The following is a 7,346-nucleotide window of genomic DNA, read 5'->3' as shown; positions in this document are numbered from 1 at the left end:
TTACTCAGATTATTTCAATTGCTGCTGTGACCCTGCTCTCCATTAAGAAAACCATGCCTACCTTGCCTTTGGTGATTGAGTGCTATTTGGCCCCTGCCACCCCAGAATCCAGTTATTTTCACTGTACGAAGATGGACAAAAGTAGATTTACAGTTGTAATATAAATAATAAACAAATAATAATATAAGAATAAACTGTGTTTTGCATGCTCACAGCTATAAGCTTACTGTATGGTTTCCACTGTAATTTCTGACATACAGGAAAAAGCTGTCACAGAGCTCTTCAAGAATGCTGGGGCTCCCTCCACAAATTTATTTCGCAGGCAAAGGAAATCCACCTAGAAAGCAGAACCAGGGACTGCCAGATAGGCCATCACAGGAACTATTTTTTAAAGTATATTTTATTTATTATGCTATTACAGTTGTCCCAATTTTTTCTCCCCTTTATTCCCCCTCTACTCTGCACCCCCTGCCCTCCAGCATTCCCCCCACCCCTTAGTTTATGTCCATGGGTTGTACATATTTAAGTTCTTTGGCTTCTCTGTTTCCTATACTATTCTTAATCTCCCCCCATCTACTTTATGCCTACAAATTATACTCCTTATTCCCTGTACCTTTCCCTCCTCATTCTTCCTCTCCCCCTCCCCACTGAAAACCCTCCATGTGATCATTTCTCTGGCTCTGTTCCTGTTCTAGCTGCTTAGTTTTGGGTTTTGTTTTTTTTTTAGGTTTAGTTGTCGACAGTTGTGAGTTTGTTGTCATTTTACTGTTCATAGTTTTTGATCTTCTTCTATTTCTTAAGTAAGTCCCTTTAACATTTCATATAATAAAGCCTTGGTGATGATGAACTCCTTTAACTTGACTTTATTTGAGAAGCACTTTATCTGCCCTTCCATTCTAAATGATAGTTTGCTGGATAGAGTCATCTTGGATGTAGGCAAGAAGCTTTTTCTTTCACCTGAACAGTGAGTCTTTGCTCTTCCTGTCCAGTAGGGTTTGATCACTGCTACCTTTCCCATTTCCTGTTTTGGGGAATGGATACTTTCATTATAATTATTCTATTCTTTTTCTTCCTATGTAACAAGGAAAGAGGGGGCAGTTTGTGGAACACCAGATGACAAGAAGCCATACCTAAACCTAATGGGGAAGACTGTGTATCACCAATAAATGGAGAACTTAGAAACTGAGTGGGAGGTGTTTCCAATGAGGAGGTAGTGAGTATATTCCTTGCATAGGAAGAAGATGGAATAAGGATTAGATAGATAAAACTGTGGTGAACATTGTTAATCAATATCCATTGTCCCCCTTCCTTCTTGCAATTAGAAACCCCAAGTTTTCCTCCAACATGCTCAAATAAAAATGCACACTCCAGCTTTGCAGCAGGTGAAGTGACCATGTGAAATAGTTTGGTAAATAATATAAAAGTAAACCTCAATGAATGTGGTTTACAGGAAAGCTTTTTTATTTTTAAAGAGTTAATTTATTTATTTTTTGACAGAGGGGAAAGGAAGGAGAAAGAGTGAAACATCAATGTGTGGCTGTCTCTTGCGTACCCCCCACTGGGGACTTGGCCTGCAACCCAGGCATGTGTCCTGACTTGGAATCAAACTGGTGACCCTTTGGTTTGCAGGCTGGCACTCAATCCTCTGAGTCATACCAGCCAGGGTGGAAAGTTCTCTAAAGATATCTTACTCATGTGGCAGGCACCATTTTGTTCCTCCCGCATCTTTCAGACTGCCTAGAACACAGATGGAATGACTCAGAAGCTACCTTGTAACCATGAACATAAAATAAGTATGGCTAAGAGGAAAGCCAGAAGGCACTTACATCCCTAATGATATCTTGGAGATACCATACCAGCCCTGGAATGCTTAACTTTGTAGTTCTCATTTCATGAGTGAAAAATAAGTTCAAATTTAGGCCACTATTCTTCGGATTTTCTGTTCCATGTAGCAAAATTCCATTCCTTAACTGATACACATAGAATCCTATAAACCACTGGAGAATTAACTAAATTTATGTTAGTAAAAAGGAGAATCTATAAAAACCTGTATCAGGTCGCTTAGATTTACTTAGCCAGAGTGCCACCTATTTGTCATCCATATCCCCCCATGTCCACATTAGGCATGGCTAATCAATCAGGGCATTTGCTTCCAGTAAGTTGAAAGTATACCTACAAAACTGCTTCAACTTCAAGTTTCACTTGATCTACTGACCTGACACCCAATATAGAGCCTATTTTCCTTTTTAACAACCCCAGTTTATCCCAGTTCTAGAGTTCTAGGATTCTAAAACAAAATTATAGATCTTACAATGGAGAAAATGTGTCAAGATTTCTACACCTGTCAAGTAACTCAGATCAAATTCTATAATCTAATTCTACAACTCCAGACTAGTCATATTTTCTTTAAAAACTTGTTCCTTCATTTGTGAGATGAAAAACAATAATAAAACACTACTTACCTGATGGTTGATGTTAAGGTCACATACAAAATGAGTGTGAAAAAGTGAACTTTAAATTACTATGAACATGTAAACTATTAATGTCTTTAACATGTAATTTATTCTTCACAACTATTATAATTTGCTGTTAGAAATACTCAATATCTGAATTTAAATTCATTTCTAGAACATGGCTGTATTGTCTTATGTAGTGGCACAGAGAATTATACTAAGAGTTCATTTTTATGATTTTTATACCAAAGAAATAATGGACTGTGGTGGGAGAAGCACAAAAAGATCAGGGGTATATTCCAAACATTTCCAAAGCTTTAATTCCACTGGGCAGAAATAACACTAGCATTCAGGGGAGAATTCAGTTTGTATCCTATTGGGTAAATCTTTCTAAGAGAAAAAAGAAAAAGTAGTTTCATTATGGGGGAGAAGTTTACCACACATATGCATTTTTTAACTCAAAGGGAAGAAATCTCTTCAGCTCTACAGAATAAAATTTACAAAAAGGTTAAAATAACTAGGCAGGCTTAATTAAATCAGAAAATATTTGATAGTCTACTAAAACGATGGCCTGTCACTATTAAAATAGTGAATATCATACAACCCCTACCCTCAATGAGAGCTGTGAATTAACCCTTGAGATCTAAGTCTTGGTGCCCAGGATAAAAATGTAATTGAAGTTTCAATGTTTAGAGAAGTTTTAGTATTATACAAAAATATTAAAATCTCACTATCTGTGGTCTTTAAAACAGGATCCGCATACATATTCCCAGCTGAAGTTCATTAAAGTTTTCCAGTGCTTACTTCGATTTCCTTTCCGAGACTTTGAAACCACTTAGAACCTGTTGGAAAACCTAGAAATGTAATCCCCCCCCCCAACCCCGCGCAGTGCGGTGCCGCCATGTCGCTCGTGGTTAAAAAGGCCGCCAGCCAAGGAGCAGCAGCCTGACCCCAGGCACCACACGCAGGTGCGGCAGGGGCTCAAAGGCAGCACGGAAATGTAACTTATAGAAGCTTGGAAACTGAATAGACTTCACAAAGCAAACACTAACAATGTGGAACAAATTACAAAGACATCTTTAAAGTCAAGCTTGCAAAGATCACTTTTGGAGTACTTTACATACTGAATATAAAAATATAACACAGGTTCCAACTATAGAAAATAAATGGTCTATATGTGAATAGTACAATTATTATCCAAGTGCTAAAAATTAATGTGTCTAAATGTTAAAGGACCTTAGTTTTTAGATTTTTCAAAAACATATTCTAGCCCTGACTGGTGTGGCTCAGTGAGTTGGGTGCTGGCCTGTGAACCAAAAGGTCACTGGTTTGATTCCCAGTCAGTGCATATGCCTGGGTTGTGGACCATGTGAGAGGCAGCCAATCAATGTTTCTTTGTCTTTCTCCCTTCATTCCCCCCTCTCTAAAAATAAGTAAATAAAATATTGAAAAAAGTTATTCTAATTTTTTAAAGTACTGTTGGTGTACAATATTGTGTTAGTTGCAGGTGTACAACATAGTGATCACAATACATTTATTAACCATCTATCAGCATGGTGTTATTAATTATTATTAATAAATTATTTATTAATAATTAATAAACTATTAACTATGTTTTCTGTGTTGTACATTATATCCCTGTGGCTTATTTATTTTCTAACTGAAAGTTTGACCCTTTTATTCCCCTTCATGTTTTTCACCCATCTTCTACCCTCCTCCCCTCTGGCAACCATCAATTTGTTCTCTGATCTATGAGTTTGCTTCTGTTTTGTTTGTTCTTTTATTTTTAGATTCTGTATATAAGTGAAATCATATGGTATTTGTCTTTTTCTGCCTAACATATTTCATTCAGCATAATACCCTATAGGTCCATTCATATTATTGCAAATGGCAATACTGCATTCCTTTCTTATGGCTGAGTAATATTCCATTGTATGTATGTGTGTGTGTGTGTGTGCATAAACATTACATTTTTAGCCATTCATCTATCAATGGACACCTAGGTAGCTTTCATATATTGACCATTATAAATAATGCTTCAATTAATTAGTGTTTTCACTTTCTTTGGATAAATACCCAGAAGTGGAACTGCTTGGTCATATGATAGTCCTATTTGTTTTCTTCAGGAACCTCCATACTGTTTTCCATAGTGTTTGTACTGATTTACAATCTCACCAACAGTGCAACCTTTTTCTCCATATCCTAAAGGACCTTAGTTTTAAGAGTGAACGAATAAGGACATGCAAGCAGAGTTAGGCAATTTCAAGTTAAAAACCAAAACATTCTGGCTAGATGAGAAGAATAAAGCATCTTTCAAAAACATAGCTGCCTGTCGTAGATAAAATTATATATCCTGTTGTAATAAAATTAGATATATCCTGTTGTATAATCCATCCTCCTACTTGGTTAATGTAGATAAAAGTTCAGAAACTTTCTATAAGGCACTCTACATAACGAGTATGTTGTACTGTAGCATACCTTTGACACTGGGCATATACACCCATAATCAGAAGACAGGACCATCTGAAATGATTTAGAGAATCATACAAGCAAAAATCGAAGACTTAGAATACATTGTATGTTATCCTGTGCAAAGTTATCTGTACACAGCTACTTAATGGACTACTAGACTTTGCTAATCAAGAAGTAGCACCTTCTGAGGGAAGTGGTGGAGAAATAAAAGGTGCCCCAAAATACTGTGGGGCCTTCAAGATCAGCCATATGGAAGAGAAACCAGAGCACTTTTGACTGAATGTTTACGTCCTGCTAATTTCCAGTGTGGTATTTAGAGATGAAGCCTTTGAGAGATGATTAGGTCTTGAGGGTGGGGCCCTCATGAATGGGATTATTGTCCTTACAAAAGGGAAAGCTCTCTCCCCATATGTCATGTGACAACACAATGAGAAGATGACCACAGGAAGCAGGCCCTCACTAGACAGCAAATCTGTCAGCACCTTGATCTTGGACTTCCTAGCCTCCAGAACTGTGAGAAGTAAATGTTTGTTTTTTAAGTCACCCAGCTTATGGTATTTTTGTTACAGCAGTCCAAACAGACTATGATAGAGGGCAAATTCTTCACCACAAGTATATCCCAAATCAGGTTTTCATAATTCCCTCCTTTGCCCCTCGATTTCTGACTAGGCAGCATTCATCTTTTTCCAGGCCTGCTTAGTCCATATGTTGTATTTTTTCTTGTACAAATGTTAAATTTCTAACCTAATACTCAAATGTTTTATATTTCTGAAGTCTTTATTTGCTAACTAATCAAATAAAACTCAGTATGATACATCTGTACATTACTAAGACAAAAATGCACTTCAATATTCTAGACATGTCCTAGATAAGACATGCAATGAAAATCAAAACTTAATGTATCAAGCTGAAGAATCACCTTGGATTCAAATATGGTAGTAGTTGAGATCAAGGCACTTTACATTTTTCAGTAAATCATAAGACTTTTTATTTTAATATATCAGGCACAGCAGGCTCAGTAGATGTTGAATTAAAAGCTTAACAACACTCTTTTTGAGACTTACACAAAACAGTGATATATTTCTAATTAGTTTAAGCTATGTCTCTGAAGGCATTGCAAACAAAATAAAATCTACACAAACCATCAATCTATTACAAATGTCATTTTCCTCAGCTAATTCTGGGTAAAGATATATAAATCTAGCCCTGGCTGGTATGGTTCAGTGGATTGGGTGCTGGCCTGCAAACCAAAGGGTCACTAGTCAGGACACATGCCTGGGTTGAGGGGCAGGTCCCTGGTCAGGGGGTGGGCATGAGAGGCAACCAAACATTGATATTTCTCCCCTTCTCTTTCTCCCTTCCTTCCCCTCCCTAAAAATGAAATAATAATAAATTTAAAAAATCTTACAAAATATATAAGTCTAAAGAAAAAAAACCCAGGCAGTAACAACATCAATCTATTGTAATGGTTATCAGAAAAATGTCAATACTTCTCAAATTTACAAAAGCATCACAACCTTCAACATATCTCTTTATTTCACTTTTCTATTCTGGAATGAAAAGTAAGATAAACTATAGCTCTGACACAAAGATTCCAATTTAGCCATCTGCCAATAGATCATAGAGCCATCTGAAGTTTCAGACTACACAGTATCTACAGGTAGCTGCACATGGCCTGAAAAAGTAGAGGACACTTGTTGCATGTGCTCCACTATGCATGCAAGCAAAACCCCCAACAACCTAAAACTGGGAGAGGGAGAGAACTTACAATTGGTACTTTCCAAAAGAAGGGAAGAAAACAGCCTTCAGAGATTAAGAACCTCCAGCTGAAACAAATCTCCCGTGTTGGTTGGTTGTTGGTTTGCTTGAATGCAATGCTGATGAATCAAATGCTGATGAATCACTCTGAAGTGACTAACTTATAATAATACAAATAAACGTTAAGACTAAATACAACAACCCTGACCCTGTAGCTCTGTTGGTCAGAGTATTGCCCCAATATACCCAGGTTGCAAAATCAATCCCCCAGTCAGGGTACACAGAAGCAACCAATGGATGCATAAATAAGTGGAACAAAAAATTGATATATTTCTCTCTCTCTCCTCTCTCAAGATCAATTAGAATAGATTAAATAGAACCTATCAACACCAAACAATATTTTTTCAGGCTTTATTTATTTTTATATATATTTTAAACATTTTTATTGTTTATACTATTACAGATGTCCCAATTTCCTCCCTTTCCCCTCTACTCCGGCCCACCCCCATCCCCATAGTCAATCTTTAAAGTGGAGTGAGATCTTAGTGAGCTGTAATCAATGAAGAATCCTTCCAGTTATTTTACAGATCTTCCCAGTCTTTTGCAGGTTTGTCACCCACATTTAATTCAGCATCATCTTTATCTGGTCATCTTTAAAGGTTA

At 36.9% G+C, this 7,346-nt stretch overlaps 1 pseudogene; it reads right to left on the bottom strand.

The window, feature by feature from the left end:
- Positions 1 to 3,352: 3,352 nt before the first annotated feature.
- Positions 3,353 to 3,447, bottom strand: LOC118994510 (uncharacterized; annotated as a pseudogene).
- Positions 3,448 to 7,346: the final 3,899 nt, after the last annotated feature.

Source organism: Sturnira hondurensis, unplaced genomic scaffold (assembly GCF_014824575.4).
Source record: "Sturnira hondurensis isolate 20B ecotype Veracruz unplaced genomic scaffold, ASM1482457v3 Scaffold0009449, whole genome shotgun sequence".
Classification (NCBI taxonomy): domain Eukaryota; kingdom Metazoa; phylum Chordata; class Mammalia; order Chiroptera; family Phyllostomidae; genus Sturnira; species Sturnira hondurensis.
The sequence above is the reverse complement of the archived record's forward strand: the minus strand, read 5'-3'. Positions and strand labels throughout refer to the sequence as shown.